The sequence below is a fragment of the Oncorhynchus tshawytscha genome, linkage group LG30 (genome assembly GCF_018296145.1).
Source record: "Oncorhynchus tshawytscha isolate Ot180627B linkage group LG30, Otsh_v2.0, whole genome shotgun sequence".
Classification (NCBI taxonomy): Eukaryota; Metazoa; Chordata; class Actinopteri; order Salmoniformes; family Salmonidae; genus Oncorhynchus; species Oncorhynchus tshawytscha.
Window position 1 is genome coordinate 52640348 of NC_056458.1, and position 23246 is coordinate 52663593.

Consider the following 23246-nt stretch of genomic DNA (forward strand, 5'->3'; position numbering starts at 1 on the left):
TGTTCATACATTTGGCAGGAGGTTAGGAAGTGCAACTCAGTTTCCACCTCATTTTGGAAAGAATTAACAAAAAAACAGAGCAAACTAGAATGCTATTTGGCCCTAAACAGAGAGTACACAGTGGCAGAATACCTGACCACTGTGACTGACCAAAAGTAGCTTTGACTATGTACAGACTCAGTGTGCACATAGCCTGTCTTCTCTTGAGAGCCAGGTCTGCTTTCGGCGGCTTTTCTCAATAGCAAGGCTAAGCTCACTGAGTCTGTACATAGTCAAAGCTTTCCTTAAGTTTGGTTCAGACACAGTGGTCAGGTATTCTGCCACTGTGTACTCTCTGTTTAGGGCCAAATAGCATTCTAGTTTGCTGTTTTTTTGTTAATTCTTTCCAATGTATCAATTAATTCTCTTTTTGTTTTCTGTCCTGGGGCTCTGTGGGGTCTGTTTGTGTTTGTGAACAGAGCCCCAGGACCAGCTTGCTTAGGGGACTCTTCTCCATGTTCATCTCTCTGTAGGTGATGGCTTTGTTATGGAAGGTTTGGGAATCGATTCCTTTTAGATGGTTGTTAAATTTAACGGCTCTTTTCTGGATTTTGATAATTAGTGGGTATCGGCCTAATTCTGCTCTGCATCATTTGGTATTTTACGTTGTACACAGAGGATATTTTTGCAGAATTCTGCATGCAGTCTCAATTTGGTGTTGGTCCCATTTTATGAATTGTTGGTTGGTTGGTGAGCGGACCCCAGACCTCACAACCATAAAGGACCATGTCTAATTTTATGTTCCTTTTGATGGTATAGGAGGCCCTTTTTGCCTTCATGTGATCATTCACAGCTTTTTTGAAGTTACCTGTGGCGCTGATGTTTAGGCAATCTAACATCTTAGTAGAAAACTATGAATTTGCAGCTAGCTACCTAGCTAGCATGCACACGAGCTGTCATTACTCAAAGCAAAAGATTTATGCATTAGGAACTAGTTGGAATTCTAAGAAAGGTGGGGGGGGGAACGGTAAAGACTCAACTAGTAACGGGTTACGATCTAGGCCTAGTAGTACAAGTAACTATTCCACAGCTGAAATTCAAAATAAAACATGATGGGATGGATATTGCCTAAACATCAGCGTGTCTCTAGATTCCCCTCTGTCTCTCTAGACTCACCTCTCTGTCTACCCTCCCCTCTCTCTACCCCCCTCTCTCTAGACTCCCCCCTGTCTCTCTAGACTCACCTCTCTGACTACCCTCCCCTCTCTCCCTCTACACCCCTCTCTCTAGATTCCCCCCTCTCTCTACCGCCCTCTCTATAGACTCCCCCTCATTCTCCACCCCTCTCTCTAGACTCCCTCTCTCTCTAGACTCCCTCTCTCTCTCTCTATGCCCCCTCTCTCTAGACTCCCCCCTCTCTAGACTCCCCCTCTCTCTAGACTCCCCCCTCTCTAGACTCCCCCTCTCTCTCTCTAGACTCCCCCTCTCTCTCTCTAGACTCCCCCTCTCTCTCTCTACGCCCCTTCTCTCTTTCTCTACACCCCCTTCTCTCTCTCTACCCACCTCTCTCTACCCACACCCTTCCTCCTCCACCCTTCTCTCTGGTTTTGCTAAACAGTGGTAACGTTTTTTTCATCCGATGACAAGTTGTTAAGTTGTTTAGCATTCTAGACTCCTCTCCTTGTTTAACTTCAGTCGGGACTATAGAGGCCAGTTGGTTCCCTACAGTTCAATGTGTTTCACTTTAGACATAGATGGCACTCTATTCCCTAGTGACAGACAGACAGACAGCATTACCAGTATCATCCAGGTATCTAGAGGGCTTCAGATATACTTTTAAAAACATTTTTTAGTCAGTCAAGTCAGTTAAGAACAAATTCTTATTTACAATGACTGGCCTATCCCGGACGACGCTGGGCCAATTGTGTGCCGCCCTATGAGACTCCCAATCACGGCCGAATGTGATTCAGCCTAGAAACCAGGGACTGTAGTGACACCTCTTGTACTGACAGGTGGTGCCTTAGACCAATGCGCCACTCGGGAGCCCCACTACCATCACCAGTATCATCCAGGTATCTAGACGGCTTCAGACAGACAGACTATTACCATCAGCAGTATCATCCAGGTAACAAATCAAATCAAACTTTATTTGTCACGTGTGACCTTCCTGGTCCGGTCTGTCAAGTCAGTGAGTCAACACAGGAATGAGTAAGGATGGATAGTTAATTTATTTACAAAGCTGCAATTGTGGGACACACACAGTATGGATGAATGGTCAGTAGTGACGGGATATAAACACCACTTCTTCTGCTGTGTAATATACTAACAAAAGAACAATTGAAATGTCTATCCAAGTCATTGTGATCGTATAGTAGATTTAACCATTTCTACTAATTCTTAATTTACTATAATAAGAATACATTGTTTCCATGTGTCTCATATTCACATCAGAATAAACTAACAATGTCAAATGAACCTGAATAATGACTCAACGTCACTCTCTTATGACGAAGAAATATAATACACCTAGAATGTACCACATATTTTCCACAGCTAACCTAAACCAGGCTAATACGCTGCTAGCTGGTGCTCATAAATGTATAAAACATATACTTTATACATTTGTCATACATTACCTGCAATCGTGGGACACACAGAGTATGGATGAATGGTCAGTAGTGACAGGATAGAAATAGCACTCCTAAAGAAGATGCATTTTCCAGTTAGCTACCAACTTCAAAGAGGGAACTTTGGCATAAAACCCACATGGAAAACTGAGATTCAGCAAATAACAGATAAAGAGAGGCTTATTTGACACCAAACCAACAACAGTAGTTACTAATAACATAAATGGCTAATGTTGATGTAAAAGGATATTCTAACATGAAATAAATAAAAAATGTTCCTCAATCTACACATAGAAGTACCTTATTTACATACATATTCAGACCCTTTGCTATGAGACTCAAAATTGAGCTCAGGTGCATCCTGTTTCCATTGATCATCCTTGAGATGTTTCTACAACTTGATTGGAGTCCACCTGAGGTAAATGAAATTGATTGGACATGATTTTGAAAGGCACACACCAGTCTATATAAGTAAACCTAGCCATGAGGTTGAAGGAATTGTCCATAGAGCTCCAAGACAGGATTGTGTGGAGGCACAGGAAAGGTACCAAAACATTTCTGCACTATTGTAGGTCCCCAAGAACACAGTGGCCTCCATTTTTTTAATGGAAGAAGTTTAGAACCACCTTGATTCTTCCTAGAGCTGGCTGTCCAGCCAAACTGAGCAATCGGGGGAGGAGGGCCTTGGTCCGGGAGGTGACCATGAACCCGATGGTCACACTGGCAGAGCTCCAGAGTTCCTCTGTGGGGATGGGAGAACTTTCCAGAAGGGCAACCATCACTGCAGCACTCCACCAATCAGGCCGTTATGGTAGAGTGGCCAGACGGAAGCCACTCCTCAGTAAAAGGCACATGACAGCCCGCTTGGAGTTAGCAAAAAGGCAGCTAATGGACTCTCAGACCGTGAGATACAAGATTATCTGGTCTGATGAAGATGAGATTGAAAAAAAACAATTTAATCCATTTTAGAATAAAGCTGTAACGTAACAAAATGTTGAAAAAGCTTAAGGGAGCTGAATACTTTCCGAATGCACTGAAAGTTAACACGTACTTAATTCTTAAACTGCTCAAGTACCACCAGATCAGAAAATTCCTCCAATGTATCTACCTCTGAGGCAGAACACCAATGATTAAACTGAGACACTAAATTACGTGCAAATTCTACATTGTTTTTCTTGTCACTTTTCCAATTGTGAAAACGCTGCCTATAAGCCTCTGGGACCACTGTCGTTTTCACCATTTCACAATTTCACTTTAAAAGTGCTTTCCTCACCAACTTAAATAAGCATGCCCCTTTCAAAAAATGTAGAACTAAGAACAGATATACAGTGGGGCAAAAACCTATTTAGTCAGCCACCAATTGTGCAGTTCTCCCACTTAAAAAGATGAGAGAGGCCTGTAAATTTTCATCATAGGTACACTTCAACTATGACAGCAAAAATCCAGAAAATCACATTGTAGGATTTTTAATGTATTTATTGGCAAATTATGGTGGAAAATAAGTATTTGGTCACCTAAAACAAGCAAGATTTCTGGCTCTCACAGACCTGTAACTTCTTCTTTAAGAGGCTCCTCTGTCCTCCACTTGTTACCTGTATTAATGGCACCTGTTTGAACTTGTTATCAGTATAAAAGACACCTGTCCACAACCTCAAACAGTCACACTCCAAACTCCACTATGGCCAAGACCAAAGAGCTGTCAAAGGACACCAGAAACAAAATTGTAGACCTGCACCAGGCTGGGAAGACTGAATCTGCAATAGGTAAACAGCTTGGTTTGAATAAATCAATTGTGGGAGCAATTATTAGGAAATGACAGACATACAAGACCACTGATAACCTCCCTCGATCTGGGGCTCCACGCAAGATCTCACCCCGTGGGGTCAAAATGATCACAAGAACGGTGAGCAAAAATCCCAGAACCACACGGGGGGACCTAGTGAATGACCTGCAGAGAGCTGGGACCAAAGTAACAAAGCCTACCATCAGCAAGGGCATTGGAGATGAAACATGGCTGGGTCTTTCAGCATGACAATGATCCCCAACACACCGCCCGGGCAACGAAGGAGTGGCTTCGTAAGAAGCATTTCAAGGTCCTGGAGTGGCCTAGCCAGTCTCCAGATCTCAACCCCATAGAAAATCTTTGGAGGGAGTTGAAAGTCCGTGTTGCCCAGCAACAGCCCCAAAACATCACTGCTCTAGAGGAGATCTGCTTGGAGGAATGGGCCAAAATACCAGCAACAGTGTGTGAAAACCTTGTGAAGACTTACAGAAAACGTTTGACCTCTGTCATTGCCAACAAAGGGTATATAACAAAGTATTGAGATAAACTTTTGTTATTGACCAAATACTTATTTTCCACCATAATTTGCAAATTAATTAATTAAAAATCCTACAATGTGATTTTCTGGATTTTTTTTCTCATTTTGTCTGTCATAGTTGAAGTGTACCTATGATGAAAATTACAGGCATCTCTCATCTTTTTAAGTGGGAGAACTTGCACAATTGGTGGCTGACTAAATACTTTTTTGCCCCACTGTAGCCCTTGGTTCACTCCACACCTGACTGCCCTTGACCAGCACAAAAACATCCTGTGGCGGACAGCAATAGCATCGAATAGTCCCCGCGATATGCAGCTGTTCAGGGAAGTCAGGACCCAATACACGCAGTCAGTCAGGAAAGCAAAGGCTAGCTTTTTCAAACAGAAATTTTCATCCTGTAGATCTAACTCCAAAAAGTTCTGGGACACTGTAAAGTCCATGGAGAACAAGAGCACCTCCTCCCAGCTGCCCACTGCACTGAGGCTAGAAAACACTATCACCACCGATAAATCGATGACAATCAAAAATTTCAATAAGCATTTCTCTACGGCTGGCCATGCTTTCCTCCTGGCTACCCCCTTCCCCGGCCAACAGCTCCGCACCCCCCGCAGCTACATTCCCGAGCCTCTCCAGCTTATCCTTTACCCAAATCCAGATAACAGATGTTCTGAAAAAGCTGCAAAACCTGGACCGTACGAATGAGCTGGGCTAGACAAAGTAGTCGGCTGTACATAAACCATCTGTAAATAGCCCACCCAATCTACCTACCTCATCCCCATATTGTTTTTATTTACTTTTCTGCTCTTTTGCACACCAGTAACACTACTTGCACATCATCATCTGCTCATCTATCACTCCAGTGTTAATATGCTAAATTGTAATTACTTCGCTACCATGGCCTATTTATTGCCTTATTGCCTTCATTTTTCAATTGTGTTATTGACTGTACGCTTGTTTATTCCATGTGTAACTCTGTGTTGTTGTTTGTGTCGCACTGCTTTGCTTTAAGTTGGCCAGGTCGCAGTTGTAAATGAGAACTTGTTCTCAACTAGCGTACCTTGCTAAATAAAGGTGAAATATGTATATATTTTTTTATTTCATAGACCTGACTCTCAGCTAAACTTAACGCTGAATATGCCTCTTGAGCTTTACCAGTTAACACACTGTAGCAGTAAAGTACGATCTGCATCAGACCAATCTCTAAATTCTGCTACTCGCTCAAACAAATAGAAAAATGTTTCTGGGTCCTTTTTGTTAAACTTCAGTTGGATACAGGCAAGTTTGTTACAGGCAAAACTGATGACTCTTGTCTAAGCTTACCCTCTCTGATTAGGATAAGTTTATTCTGTTGTCTAAGCTTACCCTCTCTGATTAGGAATAGTTTATACAGTTGACTAAGCTTACCCTCTCTGATTAGGAGTAGTTTATTCTGTTGTCTAAGCTTACCCTCTCTGATTAGGAGTGGTTTATACTGTTGTCTAAGCTTACCCTCTCTGATTAGGTCGTATACTGTTGTCTAAGCTTACCCTCTCTGTTTAGGAGTAGTTTATTCTGTTGTCTAAGCTTACCCTCTCTGATTAGGAGTGGTTTATACTGTTGTCTAAGCTTACCCTCTCTGATTAGGTCGTATACTGTTGTCTAAGCTTACCCTCTCTGATTAGGAGTAGTTTATATTGTTGTCTAAGCTTACCCTCTCTGATTAGGTCTTATACTGTTGTCTAAACTTACCCTCTCTGATTAGGAGTAGTTTATTATGTTGTCTAAGCTTACCCTCTCTGATTAGGTCTTTGTAATGCAGTCTGTGTGTAGCTGGTTAGGAGTCAGAAGCAGGACAGCAGATATGAGTAAATAAACATACTTTATTCAACATAAATCAAATGCAATACAAAAGAGAGCACACATAAACGGACCTCACTACGTACAAAACAATCACTCACAAAAAAACATGGGGAACAGAGAGTTAGATAATGAACAAGTAATTGGGGGATTGAAACCAGGTGTGAAAAACGGAAAATGAAAAGTGGATCGGCGATGGCTAGAAGGCCGGTGACGTCGACCGACGAACTCCACCCGAACAAGGAGGGACCGACTTCAGTGGAAGTTGTGACAGTATCCCCCCCCCTTGACGCGCGGCTCCAGCAGCATGCACAGGGCGACCCGGGTGGAGACAGTGGAAGTCCCGCAGCAACAAAGTGTCCAGGATGTCCTCCACCGACACCCAGCATTTTTCTTCCGGACCGTGCCCCTCCCACTCCACGAGGTACTGAAGGCCACTTGCCCAACGCCTCGAGTCCAGGATGGCTCGAACAGCATATGCCGGGGTCCCCTCGATGTCCAGAGGGGGGCGGAGGAACCTCCCGCACCTCAGATTCCTGGAGTGGACCAGCCACCACCGGCCTGAGGAGAGACACATGAAACGAGGGGTTAATACAGTAATTGGGGGGGGGAGTTGTAACCTGTAGCATACCTCATTCAGTCTCCTCAGGACTTTGCTTCCGGCAGCTTCCGGCAGGGCAGGCAGAGGGGCAGGTTTCGGGTCGAGAGTCAGACCCGGTCCCCCGGTGCGAACACCGGGGCCTCACTGCGGTGACAGTCGGCGCAGTCGGCGTCCCAGGTCTCCTCCGAGCACTTAAACCATTCGTCCACCGCAGGAGCTTCGATCTGGCTCTGATGCCAAGGTGCCAGAACCGGCTGATAGCCCAGTATGCACTGGAAGGGAGAGAGGTTAGTGGAGGAGTGACGGAGTGAGTTTTGGGCCATCTCTGCCCAGGGGATGAATGCCACCCACTCCCCCGGCCGGTCCTGGCAATATGACCGCAGAAACCTACCCACATCCTGGTTTACTCTCTCCACCTGCCCTTTACTCTCAGGGTGAAAACCTGATTTGAGGTTGACCGAGACCCCCAGACGTTCCATGAACGCTCTCCAGACCCTGGACGTGAACTGGGGACCCCGATCAGAGACTATATATTCAGGCACCCCGTTGTGCCGCAAGACGTGAGTGAACAGGGCCTCCGCAGTCTGTAGGGCCGTAGGGAGACCGGGCAAAGGGAGGAGACGGCAGGACTTAGAAAACCGATCCACAACGGCCAGGATCGTGGTGTTCCCCTGTGAGGGAGGAAGATCTGTCAGGAAGTCCACCGACAGGTGCGACCACGGCCGTTGTGGAACGGGTAGGTGTTGTAACTTGCCTCTGGGCAGGTGATTGGGAGCATTGCACTGGGTGCACACCCAGCAAGAGGAAACATAAACCCTCACATCCTTGGCCAAGGTGGACCACCAGTACTTCCCACTAAGTCAACGCACCGTCCGCCCGAAACCAGGATGACCAGAGGAGGGTGATGTGTGGGCCCAATAGATCAAACGGTCGTGGACAGCAGGTGGAACATACAGGTGCCCAGCTGGACACTGGGGGGAGTGGGCTCTGTGCGTAATGCCCGCTCGATGTCCGCGTCCAGCTCCCACACCACCGGTGCCACCAGGCAAGAGGCCGGAAGTATGGGAGTGTGATCCATGGACCGCTCCTCTGTGTCATACATCCGGGACAGTGTGTCTGCCTTAGCGTTCTGGGAACCTGGTCTGTAGGACAAAGTGAAAACAAAACGGGTAAAGATCATGGCACACCTTGCCTGGCGAGGGATCAGTCTCCTCGCCGCCCGGATATACTACATATTGGGGTGGTAGGTCCAGATGAGAAAATGGTGTTAAGCCCCCTCAAGGCAATGTCTCTAAGCTTACCCTCTCTGATTAGTAGTAGTTGATTATGTTGTCTAAGCTTACCCTCTCTGATTGGGAGTAGTTTATTATGTTGTCTAAGCTTACCCTCTCTGTTTAGGAGTAGTTTATTATGTTGTCTAAGCTTACCCTCTCTGTTTAGGAGTAGTTTATTATGTTGTCTAAGCTTACCCTCTCTGATTAGGAGTAGTTTATTATGTTGTCTAAGATTACCCTCTCTGATTAGGAGTAGTTTATTCTGTTGTCTAAGCTTACCCTCTCTGATTAGGAGTAGTTTATTATGTTGTCTAAGCTTACCCTCTCTGTTTAGGAGTAGTTTATTATGTTGTCTAAGCTTACCCTCTCTGATTAGGAGTAGTTTATTATGTTGTCTAAGATTACCCTCTCTGATTAGGAGTAGTTTATTCTGTTGTCTAAGCTTACACTCTCTGATTAGGAGTAGTTTATTCTCTTGTCTAAGCTTACCTTCTCTGATTAGGTCTTATTCTGTTCCATCTGGAACTCAGTTTGTTGTTTTATCTGCTCTTTTTCTAGTTGTAGCATTAAAACTTTTGTTGCTCAGCAACACCTTCATAACGCAACTGGAATACCAAACTGTGGCTCTCGAACAGTTAGGGTTCCTTCCTCAACTAGTTCAGCTTTTTATTTTTTATTTCACCTTTATTTAACCAGGTAGGCTAGTTGAGAACAAGTTGTCATTTGCAACTGCAACCTGGCCAAGATAAAGCAAAGCAGTGCGACACATACAACAACACAGAGTTACACATGGAATAAACAAACATACAATCAATAATACAGTAGAAAAATCTATATACAGTGAATGCAAATAAGATAGGATAAGAGAGGTAAGGCAATAAATAGGCCATGGTGGCGAAGTATTTACAACAAAGCAACTAAACACTGGAATGATAGAATGTGCAGAAGATGAATGTGCAAGTAGAGGTACTGGGGTGCAAAGGAGCAAGATAAATAAATACCGTATGGGGATGAGGTAGATTGTATGGGCTATTTACAGACGAGCTATGTACAGGTGCAGTCATCTGTGAGCTGCTCTGACAGCTGGTGCTTAAGGCTAGTGAGGGAGGTAAGAGTCTCCAGCTTTAGTGATTATTGCAGTTCGTTCCAGTCATTGGCAGCAGAAAACTGGAAGTAGAGGCGGCCAAAGGAAGAACTGGCATTGGGGGTGACGAGTGAGATATACCTGCTGGAGCGCGTGCTATGGGTGGGTGCTGCTATGGTGCCAAGTGAGCTGAGATAAGGCGGGGCTTTACCTAGCAGAGACTTATAGATGACCTGGAGCCAGTGGGTTTGGCGACAAGTATGAAGTGAGGGCCAGCCAACGAGAGTGTACAGGTCGCAGTGGTGGGTAGTATATGGGGCTTTGGTGACAAAACGGATGGCACTGTGATAGACTGCATCCAATTTGTTGGATGTTTGGCAGCGTGAGTGATGGAGGCTTTGTTGCAAAATAGGAAGCCGATTCTAGGATTAATTTTGGATTGGAGATGTTTAATGTGAGTCTGGAAGGAGAGTTTACAGTCTAACCAGACACCTAGGTATTTGTAGTTGTCCACATATTCTAAGTCAGAACCGTCCAGAGTAGTGATGCTATACGGGTGGGCAGGTGCGGGCAGCGATCGGTTGAAGAGCATGTATTTAGTTTTACTTGCATTTAAGAGCAGTTGGAGGCCACGGAAGGAGAGTTGTATGCATTGAAGCTCATCTGGAGGTTAGTTATCACAGTGTCCAAAGAAGGGCCAGAGGTATACAGAATGGGGTCGTCTGCATAGAGGTGGTAAAAAGAATCACCAGCAGCAAGACTGACATCATTGATGTATACAGAGAAGAGAGTCGGCCCGAGAATTGAACCCTGAGGCACCCCCATAAAGACTGCCAGAGGTCCGGACAACAGGCCCTCCGATTTGACATACTGAACTCTATCAGAGAAGTAGTTGGTGAACCAGGTGAGGCAATTATTTGAGAAACCAAGGGAGTTGAGTCTGCCAATAAGAATGTTGGGATTGACAGAGTTGAAAGCCTGAATACGGCTGCACAGTAATGTCTCTTATCGATGGCGGTTATTATATAGTTTAGGACCTTGAGTGTGGCTGAGGTGCACCCATGACCAGCTCTGAAACCAGATTGCATAGCGGAGAAGGTACGGTGGGATTCGAAATGGTCGGTAATCTGTTTGTCAACCTGTCTGGCATGGCACCAGTGGGACGGTAGCATCCCACCGCGACAACAGCAAGTGAAATTGCAAGGCGCCAAATTCAAAACAACAGAAATCCCATAATTGAAATTCCTCAAACACACAAGTATTGTACACCATTTTAAAGATACACTTCTTGTAAATCCAACCACAGTGTCCGATTTCAAAAAGGCTTTACGGCAAAAAGCACACCAAACGATTATGTTAGGTCACCGCCTAGTCACAGAAAACCATACAGCCATTTTCCAGCCAAGGAGAGGGCTCACAAAAGTCAGAAATAGCGATTAAATTAATCACTAATCTTTGATGATCTTCATCAGATGGCACTCACAGGACTTCATGTTACACAATAAATGTGTGTTTTGTTCGATAAAGTTTATCTTCATGTCCAAAAACCTCAGTTGAGTTATGTACAGTAATCATTGTCTCAAACAAACATCCGGTGAAATTTCAGGGCCACACCAAATTACAGAAATATTTAAATACTTAATAAACATTGATGAAAAATACAAATATTATACATAGGATTAAAGATAACCGTTAATCCAGCCGCAGTGTCCGATTTCAAAAAGGCTTTACAGTGAAAGCATACCATGTGATTATGTTAGGTCAGCGCCTAGTCACAGAAAAAATACATACATTTTCCAGCCAAAGAGGAGTCACAAAAAGCACAAATAGAGATAAAATGAATCACTAACCTTTGGTGATCTTCATCAGATGGCACACATAGGACTTCATGTTACACAGTACATGTATGTTTTGTTCGATAAAGTTCATATTTATATCCAAAAACCTCAGTTTACATTGGTCGCGTTATGTTCAGTAATGTTTTGCTTTCAAAACATCTGGTGATTTTTCAGAGAGCCACATCAATTTACAGAAATACTCATCATAAAAGTTGATGAAAGATACAAGTGTTTGGCATAGAATTAAAATGTACTTCTCCTTAATGCAACCACTGTGTCAGATTTTTACAGCTGTACAACGACAGCACACCATGCAATAATCTGAGTACAGCGCTCAGCCACCAAAACAAGCCATACAGATACCCACCATGTTGTGGAGTACAGAAGTCAGAAATTGCATTAAAATATTCACTTACCTTTGATGATCTTCATCGGAATGCACTCCTAGGAATCCCAGTTCCACAATAAATGTGGAATGTTTTGTTCGATCAAGTCCATATTTATGTCCAAATATCTCCTTTTTGTTTGTGCGTTTAGTACACTAATACAAATGCACATGGCGCGGGCACTAAGTCCAGACGAAAAGTCCAAAAAGTTTCATTACAGTTTGTAGAAACATGTCAAACGATGTATAGAATCAATCTTTAGAACGTTTTTATCATAAATCTTCAATAATATTCCAACCTGACAATTCCTTTGTCTTTAGAAAGGAAAGGGAACTGAGCTTGTTCTCACGGCCGTGCGCGTGACTAAACTCAAGGCTTTCAGCTGAGCCACTACTGTGATTGGTCTTATTCGCTCCCCTTTCACAATAGAAGCCTGAAACAATGTTCTAAAACTGTTGACATCTAGCGGAAGCCTTAGGAAGTGCAATCTGACCAAATTTACACTGTATATTGGACAGGCAATCACTTGAAAAACTACAAACCTCAGATCTCCCACTTCCTGGTTGGATATTTCTCAGGTTTTCACCTGCCATATGAGTTCTGTTATACTCACAGACATCATTCAAACAGTTTTAGAAACTTAAGAGTGGTTTCTATCCAAATCTACTAATAATATGCATATATTAGCTTCTGGGACTGAGTAGCAGGCAGTTCACTCTGGGCATGCTTTTCATCCGAAAGTGAAAATACTGCCCCCTAGCCCAAAGAGGTGAGTGAGGAAGGCACTTTTAAAGAATAACCAGGCATCCTCTACTGACAGGATGAGGTCGATTCGAAAGGCCTGCTTTTAGACTGACCTTCATAATGTCTTTCCATTGTTGTAGTACTCAGAAATCTGTGCTATCTGCTTTTTAGTGCACTGCTCCAAAAGTGCTTCAGACGGACACTCAATAAACTTGTCTACATTACTATCCATGATAAACTCAACTAAATCACCCACATAGACGGAAACCAAAGACAAATGCCTACACAACTAGTGTTGGTACATAGTGTACAACGACAACATGAAGGACAACCAAGACTAAATGGAACCTCCCTCTAACTAATACAACTATCTAACTAACTAACTAGTCTAATCCCTAGTCTTTGTGCAGATACTGGCAGGGGGTGTTATGCACTGGTTCCATCGGAAACAGAAAGGTAACATGAAATCCGGTGACTGATCTGAATCCTGTGGCAATTTATCACAATCATACAATGTGATTTTCTGGATTTTTGTTTGAGATTCCGTCTCTCACAGTTGAAGTGTACCTATGATTTAAAAAAAATACAGACCTCTAAATGCTTTTTAAGTAGGAAAACCTGCAAAATCGGCAGTGTATCAAATAATTGTTCTCCCCACTGTATATGGGTAAGATAGTCTAGCTAGCTACATTTTAAGATATTATACGTTTATAATTTTTCTAAGTTGTTTTCATTTCAAGTTAAAACGTACTGTTAACTAGCTAGCTAAAGTTAGCTGGCATGATCTGTGTAGTAAAACATTCATATCTCAGAGCCATTTGCATTGCTAGTTATAGCCTGGCTAACATTGAACCTGGCTGGTTAGCTACCAGCAGAATCATGAAGGGTAGTAACGTTATGAGTTGAGATTATGGTTCATTGTTTAGCTAGCTAGCTACATGTCTTAACAAAAGACTCAACTATGCAAGTAACCATTTCAATAGACTGTTCATGATGTCACTGCAACAACTGTCGATAGATGTATCTGGTAAATTCCCTCTGGCTATCTACTCCGATTTCAGAGCACTCTCGTCTGTGTGCCAGAGAGTAGAATAACTGATGAATTTACAAATGCTCAACACCCATTGAATATTGCCGGTGTCAGTAAACATTGGGGGAAAAGCGTAATTCAAATGTTGGCAGCAGCACAGTTAGAGTCACCAACGCTCTGGATAACATAAAAACAGCCTAACCTGCTCTGCTAGGAAGAGTAAAATGGTCAAAGTGAGCTGTTCTCTCATTTGTGTCTGGAAGTAGCTAGCCAATGTTAGACAGTTAGCTTGGGTGCTTGACTGCTGTTGTTAGGTCTGAATGCTCTGAATGCTCCGAGAGCAAAACGCTCTGAATTTAAGAACAGACAATCTTACAAAGCTCTGAGTTTACGGACGCTCTGAGTTTACGAACACCCAGAGCTCACTCTGGCACTCCAGAATGAATTTAAGAATACACCCATAGTATAAACCAGCCTTTAGTCTTGAAATCTTTGGTTGTTTAGCACATGGCCTCACATGTGAATCCTTAAAGATATGGCCTAAGGCTTAAAAGGGTGTGAACTATGTTGAATGGGTGTTGACAAAGAAGAGCTCTCCAGTAGGTTTACCAAAACATTCAAGAGCCATTTTCTCAAGTGAGGTTACAAGTGTATCAACTTTCAAAGCAGAATTACTTTCCCATTGTTCCTCAACACTAGTGTATGATATACCATTTTCTAGTCTCTACTTATTCAATGTAAACAAATTTTAAAAACAATTTCAAATGTTGATACATAAGACCGAATCAAGTCGGTCGGTCACATATGTGGTTCCTACCAACTCAAGTGGTTATCCTTTACCAAATCAATGTAACACATGAACCAGCACCTAAAACTCCAATGATGAGGAAATAGGCACAAACAAATGGCTTTGTAGACCAACAGATAGGGGAGAAAAGTTCTTCCCTTACAGAATTCACCAAAACAAAACCCCCTAAAGCCTCCAAGGATAAACCCTGGGAAAAAAGTATGCGTGACACTCCCAAAGTTTGGCTTTAACGAAGACTGCCAAACATATAGTACCTCATTGCATTCTAAGAACTGCAGCAACACAGCTGAACCCAATTTGGCACCAATTACTACCCCTACATGGTGCTCCAATCTGACCACAGAACAGAGAGTCTAAACCAATGTCAACCTAACAAAACAGCCAAATTTACAAATAACATGCTACCAAAACTACCATATAACCAAAATCCCCAATAGGATGAGCCCCCACTGTGTTACGACCTGGCTCATAGTTCATAACAACAAGGGGGAGACCACACATGACTTAAATGGAATGCATTTATTAAACTAAATAATAAACACAAAAATGTAACATAAGCTGTGGACGTCTATACGATCATTAGTATATGCAGTGTGTAGATGAGTGGAGAGAGTGTTGTCTGGTGGAAACAGACCAACAACCAAAAGGTGGAGGAAGCCAGCCTGCCAGTCAGAGAAGAGAGACAGTGTTGTATGGTGGAAACAGACCAATAACCAAAAAGTGGAGGAAGCCAGCCTGCCAGTCAGGGAAGAGAGACAGTGTTGTATGGTGAAAAGAAAGTATTGGCATTTGTGGTAACCCTTTATAGCCTGCCAGCGAAGCCTGCCCAGGTGCTCCACATCAGCTTACAATCCTCCCATTTCTGCCCACTGGCCTCCTGCAACAAGCAGACTACCAAACAGGAGATCTGAGAAAACAGTGGGAGGGACGTCTCAATAACACTGTTTATACAACATACAGTACAGTTTAGTGATGAATACTACTGTTAACACAACATTCAGTTCAGTTGTGTAATTAATAACTCTGTTAATACAAAATTCAGTACAGTTTAGTAATAATAACTTTTAATACAACATTCAGTACAGTTTAGTAATTAATAAATCTTAATACAACATTCAGTACAGTTTAGTAATTAGTAACTCCGTTAATTCAACATTCAGTACAGTTTAGTAATTAATAAATCTTAATACAACATTCAGTATAGTTTAGTCATTAATAACAGTTAATACAACATTCAGTACAGTTTAGTAATTAATAAATCTTAATACAACATTCAGTACAGTTTAGTAATTAGTAACTCTGTTAATTCAACATTCAGTACAGTTTAGTCATTAATAACAGTTAATACAACATACAGTACAGTTTAGTAATTAGTAACTCTGTTAATACAACATTCAGTACACAGTTCTGTAACTAATACCATTGTTAATACAACATTCAGTACAGTTCTGTAACTAATACCATTGTTAATACAACATTCAGTACAGTTTAGTAATTAATAAATCTTAATACAACATTCAGTCCAGTTTACTGATAACTAGGCAAGTCTGTTAAAAACCTCTTCAGGCTAGGGTCCTTTTTCCTGAATTTCTCCCTGACTGACGTGCCCAAAGTAAACTGCCTGTTACTCAGGCCCAGAAGCCAGGACATGCAAATAATTGGTATCATTGGATAGAAAACACTTTGACGTTTGTAGATATGTTAAAATAATGTATGAGATTATAATAGATATGGTTGGAGTAAATCTAAAGAAAAACCAACCAGATTTTTTTTAAAGATCCCATGGTCTTACAATGGAAGGTTTAGGGTCATATCCAAATCCAGCTCCCAGATTGCAATTCCTATGGCTTCCACCAGATGTCAACAGTCTTTTTTCACGGTTTCAGGCTTGTATCTTCCCAAACGAGGAAGAATTTTGAGTTTTAGTTTGATGAACAAGAATTTAAGCGTTTAATTTATATAAAACACTTGTATGTACCTAAATGTTTAATATCCGTCATTTTTATGATTATTTATTTGCTACAAGCTCACTCCAATTTCACCGGAAGTTGTCAAAAAGATGTCCCGCTGGCGGGACGCCTAGCCCTAAGTATGTTTTTCGCCTAGCCCTAAGAATATGTTTTTCGCGATGCGGATCCTGTGTTCTGCCTTACAACCAGTGTAACCGAGTGGATCACATGCAGCGACCAAAAAAAAAAACGACTCAGAAAAAGAGGGAAACGAAGCGGTCTTCTGGTCAGACTCCGGAGACGGGCACATCGTGCACCACTCCCTAGCATTCTTCTTGCCAATGTCCAGTCTCTTGACAACAAGGTTGATGAAATCCGAGCAAGGGTAGCATTCCAGAGGGACATCAGAGACTGTAACATTCTTTGCTTCACGGAAACATGGCTAACTGGAGAGACGCAATCCGAAGCGGTGCAGCCAGCGGGTTTCTCCACGCATCGCGCCGACAGAAACAAACATCTTTCTGGTAAGAAGACGGGCGGGGGCGTATGTCTTATGGCCAACGTGACATGGTGTGATGAAAGAAACATACAGGAACTCAAATCCTTCTGTTCACCTGATTTAGAATTCCTCACAATCAAATGTAGACCGCATTATCTACCAAGAGAATTCTCTACGATTATAATCACAGCCGTATATACCCCCCCCAAGCAGACACATCGATGGCTCTGAACGAACTTTATTTAACTCTCTGCAAACTGGAAACGATTTATCCGGAGGCTGCATTCATTGTAGCTGGGGATTTTAACAAGGCTAATCTGAAAACAAGACTCCCTAAATTTTATCAGCATATCGATTGCGCAACCAGGGGTGGAAAGACCCTGGATCATTGTTACTCTAACTTCCGCGACGCATATAAGGCCCTGCCCCGCCCCCTTTCGGAAAAGCTGACCACGACTCCATTTTGTTGATCCCTGCCTACAGACAGAAACTAAAACACGAAGCTCCCACGCTGAGGTCTGTCCAACGCTGGTCCGACCAAGCTGACTCCACACTCCAAGACTGCTTCCATCACGTGGACTGGGAGATGTTTCGTATTGCTTCAGACAACAAAATTGATGAATACGCTGATACGGTGTGCGAGTTCATTAGAACGTGCGTTGAAGATGTCGTTCCCATAGCAACGATTAAAACATTCCCTAACCAGAAACCGTGGATTGATGGCAGCATTCGTGTGAAACTGAAGGCACAAACCACTGCTTTTAATCAGGGCAAGGTGTCTGGTAACATGACTGAATACAAACAGTGCAGCTATTCCCTCCGCAAGGCTATCAAACAAGCTAAGCGCCAGTACAGAGACAAAGTAGAATCTCAATTCAACGGCTCAGACACAAGAGGTATGTGGCAGGGTCTACAGTCAATCACGGACTACAGGAAGAAACCCAGCCCAGTCACGGACCAGGATGTCTTGCTCCCAGGCAGACTAAATAACTTTTTTGCCCGCTTTGAGGACAATACAGTGCCACTGACACGGCCTGCAACGGAAACATGCGGTCTCTCCTTCACTGCAGCCGAAGTGAGTAAGACATTTAAACGTGTTAACCCTCGCAAGGCTGCAGGCCCAGACGGCATCCCCAGCCGCGCCCTCAGAGCATGCGCAGACCAGCTGGCCGGTGTGTTTACGGACATATTCAATCAATCCCTATACCAGTCTGCTGTTCCCACATGCTTCAAGAGGGCCACCATTGTTCCTGTTCCCAAGAAAGCTAAGGTAACTGAGCTAAACGACTACCGCCCCTTAGCACTCACATCCGTCATCATGAAGTGCTTTGAGAGACTAGTCAAGGACCATATCACCTCCACCCTACCTGACACACTTGACCCACTCCAATTTGCTTACCGCCCAAATAGGTCCACAGACGATGCAATCTCAACCACACTGCACACTGCCCTAACCCATCTGGACAAGAGGAATACCTATGTGAGAATGCTGTTCATCGACTACAGCTCGGCATTCAACACCATAGTACCCTCCAAGCTCGTCATCAAGCTCGAGACCCTGGGTCTCGACCCCGCCCTGTGCAACTGGGTACTGGACTTCCTGACGGGCCGCCCCCAGGTGGTGAGGGTAGGCAACAACATCTCCTCCCCGCTGATCCTCAACACTGGGACCCCACAAGGGTGCGTTCTGAGCCCTCTCCTGTACTCCCTGTTCACCCACGACTGCGTGGCCATGCACGCCTCCAACTCAATCATCAAGTTTGCGGACGACACAACAGTGGTAGGCTTGATTACCAACAACGACGAGACGGCCTACAGGGAGGAGGTGAGGGCCCTCGGAGTGTGGCGTCAGGAAAATAACCTCACACTCAACGTCAACAAAACTAAGGAGATGATTGTGGACTTCAGGAAACAGCAGAGGGAACACCCCCCCATCCACATCGATGGAACAGTAGTGGAGAGGGTAGCAAGTTTTAAGTTCCTCGGCATACACATCACAGACAAACTGAATTGGTCCACTCACACAGACAGCATCGTGAGGAAGGCGCAGCAGCGCCTCTTCAACCTCAGGAGGCTGAAGAAATTCGGCTTATCACCAAAAGCACTCACAAACTTCTACAGATGCACAATCGAGAGCATCCTGGCGGGCTGTATCACCGCCTGGTATGGCAACTGCACCGCCCTCAACCGTAAGGCTCTCCAGAGGGTAGTGAGGTCTGCACAACGCATCACCGGGGGCAAACTACCTGCCCTCCAGGACACCTACACCACCCGATGCTACAGGAAGGCCATAAAGATCATCAAGGACACCCGAGCCACTGCCTGTTCACCCCGCTGCCATCCAGAAGGCGAGGTCAGTACAGGTGCATCAAAGCTGGGACCAAGAGACTGAAAAACAGCTTCTATCTCAAGGCCATCAGACTGTTAAACAGCCACCACTAACATTGAGTGGCTACTGCCAACACACTGTCAATGACACTGACTCTACTCCAGCCACTTTAATCATGGGAATTGATGGGAAATGATGTAAATATATCACTAGCCACTTTAAACAATGCTACCTTATATAATGTTACTTACCCTACATTGTTCATCTCATATGCATACGTTGATACTGTACTCTATATCATCGACTGCATCCTTATGTAATACATGTATCACTAGCCACTTTAACTATGCCACTTGGTTTACATACTTATCTCATATGTATATACTGTACTCGATATCATCTACTGTATCTTGCCTATGCTGCTCTGTACCATCACTCATTCATATATCCTTATGTACATATTCTTTATCCCCTTACACTGTGTATGACAGTAGTTTTTTTTGGAATTGTTAGTTAGATTACTTGCTCGTTATTACTGCATTGTCGGAACTAGAAGCACAAGCATTTCGCTACACTCGCATTAACATCTGCTAACCATGTGTATGTGACAAATAAAATTTGATTTGATTTGATTTGAAGTTAAGAACAAATTCTTATATACAATGACGCCAAAGCCTAATCCAGACGATGCTGGGCCAATTGTGCGCCGCCCTATTTGACAACCCAATCACGGCCGGTTGTGATACAGCCTGGAATCAAACCAGGATCTGTAGTGACGCCTCTAGCACTGAGATGCAGTGCCTTAGATCGCTGCGCCACTCGGGAGCCCGGGTTAATTACTCTGTTAATACAACGTACAGTTCAGTGATGGATATCACTGTTAATACAACATTCAGTAGTTGCTGGTCATTCGTCCTGAAGCCTCATGGGAATATCGCTAACTCTAACCCGTCTGTCACAACACTTTAACTCCTCCAGTGGCCAGGCCTCAAACTATTAAACCTGCTCTCTGTGTGTGTGTGTGTGTGTGTGTGTGTGTGTGTGTGTGTGTGTGTGTGTGTGTGTGTGTGTGTGTGTGTGTGTGTGTGTGTGTGTGTGTGTGTGATGAACAGCAGATGAGATTCCTCAGGGTCTGTTTTCCCAGAAGACTGTGCTTCCTGCTCCGCTCCAATGATCCCTTTCCACTGTGGGAAAACTGCTGCACACACACACACACACACACACACACACACACGCACCCCTATAACAGACACACACACACACACACACACACACACTATAACACACACACACACACACACACAGCACCCCTATTCCAGACTCACAAATAGTTACTCTTAATTTTTGTTTCATACAGTAACAGTCAGTGTGTGTGTCTGAGTGAGAGAGAGAGACATGAGGCTAGTTGGGGGTCAAGGTAAGCCAGAGAGGGTCATGGGAAGACAGTTTCTCCTCATGTCTGTTTATACACACACAGCAACAGAGTCAGGCAGTATTTGTAGCCTTATCCAGTGGCCTAGGTTTGTACTCCAGTGCCCTTAAAGGTATTCTCTGCTGCTCTCACTTGTTTCACACAGAGCTATCATAGTGAGCACTAACCCATCATACCCATCGTAGCTAGCTAGTGAACGCTAACACATCATACCCAGCAAAGCTAGCTAGTGAGTGCTAGTGGGATTTGACCCATCGTAGCAAGCTAATGAGTGCTAGTCACTGCTAACCAATCTAGCTACTGAGCGCTAACCCACCATTGAAGCTAGCAAGTGTTAGCTAGTGACTGCTATCCCATGGTAGCTAGCTAGTAACTCATCATAGCTAGATAGCTACTGCTAACCTGTCATAGCTAACTAGTTACTGCTTACCCAGTTAGTTGGTGAGTGATGTATTTTTAGCCATGGTTTTGGTAACGGTTGATAATAGTTATGAGGAAGGAATGGAGGGAGGATAGGGTGGAGGGAGGGCAGAGTGGAGAGGGGGGGGGTTGATGTCATGCCAGCTGTAATTCTGTTTAGTCTTCCTCAGAACAGAACAAACCCTGCAATCTAAATATAAACACTGCTGTGTCACACAAACACACCCCCCACACACACATATTCACACAAAGACTCTGTGAAAAGTAGTATATCAAATTCACTGCTCACTCTTGTGAATTGCACTTGTTGAAGTACGCTATGCTGCAGTGTTGTCTGTCTGACTGTCCCAAACTTTAAATGGCTCCTAGCAGTCACACCACGATTGGATTGAATGCCAGGCTAAATGTCCTTTTATACACAGTTATGTCAAGCATCTCTCTGCTTTCTCTTGGCTGGTAACAACACACATTCTACTGGAGTGTTAACATATTGACTCTGTGTGTGGAGATCCATCCATCAGTCCAGTCATACACACAATAGACCACCCAGAGAGACACTCAGCACTGTCAACACCCTGACACTGAGCAGACACACACACATGCTCAACACACCCCTGGGTTTTAAAGGTCCTTTGTAGCTCAGTTGGTAAAGCTTGTAACGCCAAGGTAGTGGGTTCAAATCCCGGGACCACCCATAAAATGTATAAAAGAATGACTATACATTGCTAAAGATAAAATAATCTGCTAAGTGCCATATATTACAGTGATTTTGGGAAAGAATTCAGACCCCTTGACTTTTTACACATTTTGTTAGGTTACAGCCTTATTCTAAAATGGATTAAATCATTTATTTTCCAATCTGCACACAATTCCCCATAATGACAAAGCAAAAACAGGTTTTTAGATATTCAGACCCTTCACTCAGTACTTTGATGAAGCACCTTTGGCAGTGATTACTTCTTGGGTATGACGCTACAAGCTTGGCATACCTGTATATGGGGAGTTTCTCCCATTCTTCTCTGCAGATCCTGTCAAGCTTTGTCAGTTTGGATGGGGAGCGTTGCTGCACAGTCTCTCCAGAAATGTTCGATCGGGTTCAAGTCCAGGCTCTCGCTGGGCCACTCAAGGACATTCAGAGACTTGTCCCAAAACCACTCCAGCGTTGTCTTGGCTGTGTGCTTAGGGTCGTTATCCCGTTGGAAGGTGAACCTTCGCCCCAGTCTGAGGTCCTGAGCACTCTGGAGCAGGTTTCTCTGTGCTTTGTGCCGTTAATCATTCCCTCCATCCTGACGAGTCTCCCAGTCCCTGCCGCTGAAAAACATCCCCACAGCATGATGCTGCCACCACCATGCTTCACCATAGGGATGGTGCCAGGTTTCCTCCAGACGTGAAGCATGACATTCAGGCCAGCGAGTTCAATCTTGGTTTCATCAGACCATCCTTATGGTCATGGTCTGACAGTCTTTAGGTGCCTTTTGGCATACTCCAAGCGGGCTGTCATGTTCCTTTTACTGAAGAGTGGCTTCCGTCTGGCCACTCTACCATAAAGGCCTGATTGGTGGAGTGCTGCAGAGATGGTTGTCCTTCTGGAAGGTTCTCCCATCTCCACAGAGGAACTCTGGAGCTCTGTCAGAATGACCATCGGGTTCTTTGTCCCCTACCTGATCAAGGCCCTCCTCCCCCGATTGCTCAGTTTGGCCGGATGGCCAGCTCTAGGAAACGTTTTGGTGGTTCCAAACTTCTTCCATTTAAGAATTATGGAGGCCACTGTGTTCTTGGGGACCTTCAATGCTGCAGACATTTTTTCGTACCCTTTCCCAGATCTGTGCATCGACACAATCCTTTCTTGGAGCTCTACGGACAATTCCTACGACCTCATGGCTTGGTATTTGCTCTGACATGTGCTAACTGTGGGCATTATATAGACAGTGTTATATATCAGGCTGGATTGGCATTATATATCTTTCCAAATCATGTCCAATCAATTGAATTTAACACAGGTGGATGCCAATCAAGATGTAGAAACATCTCAAAGATGATCAATGCAAACAGGATGCACCTGAGCTCAATTTTGAGTCTCAAATCAAAT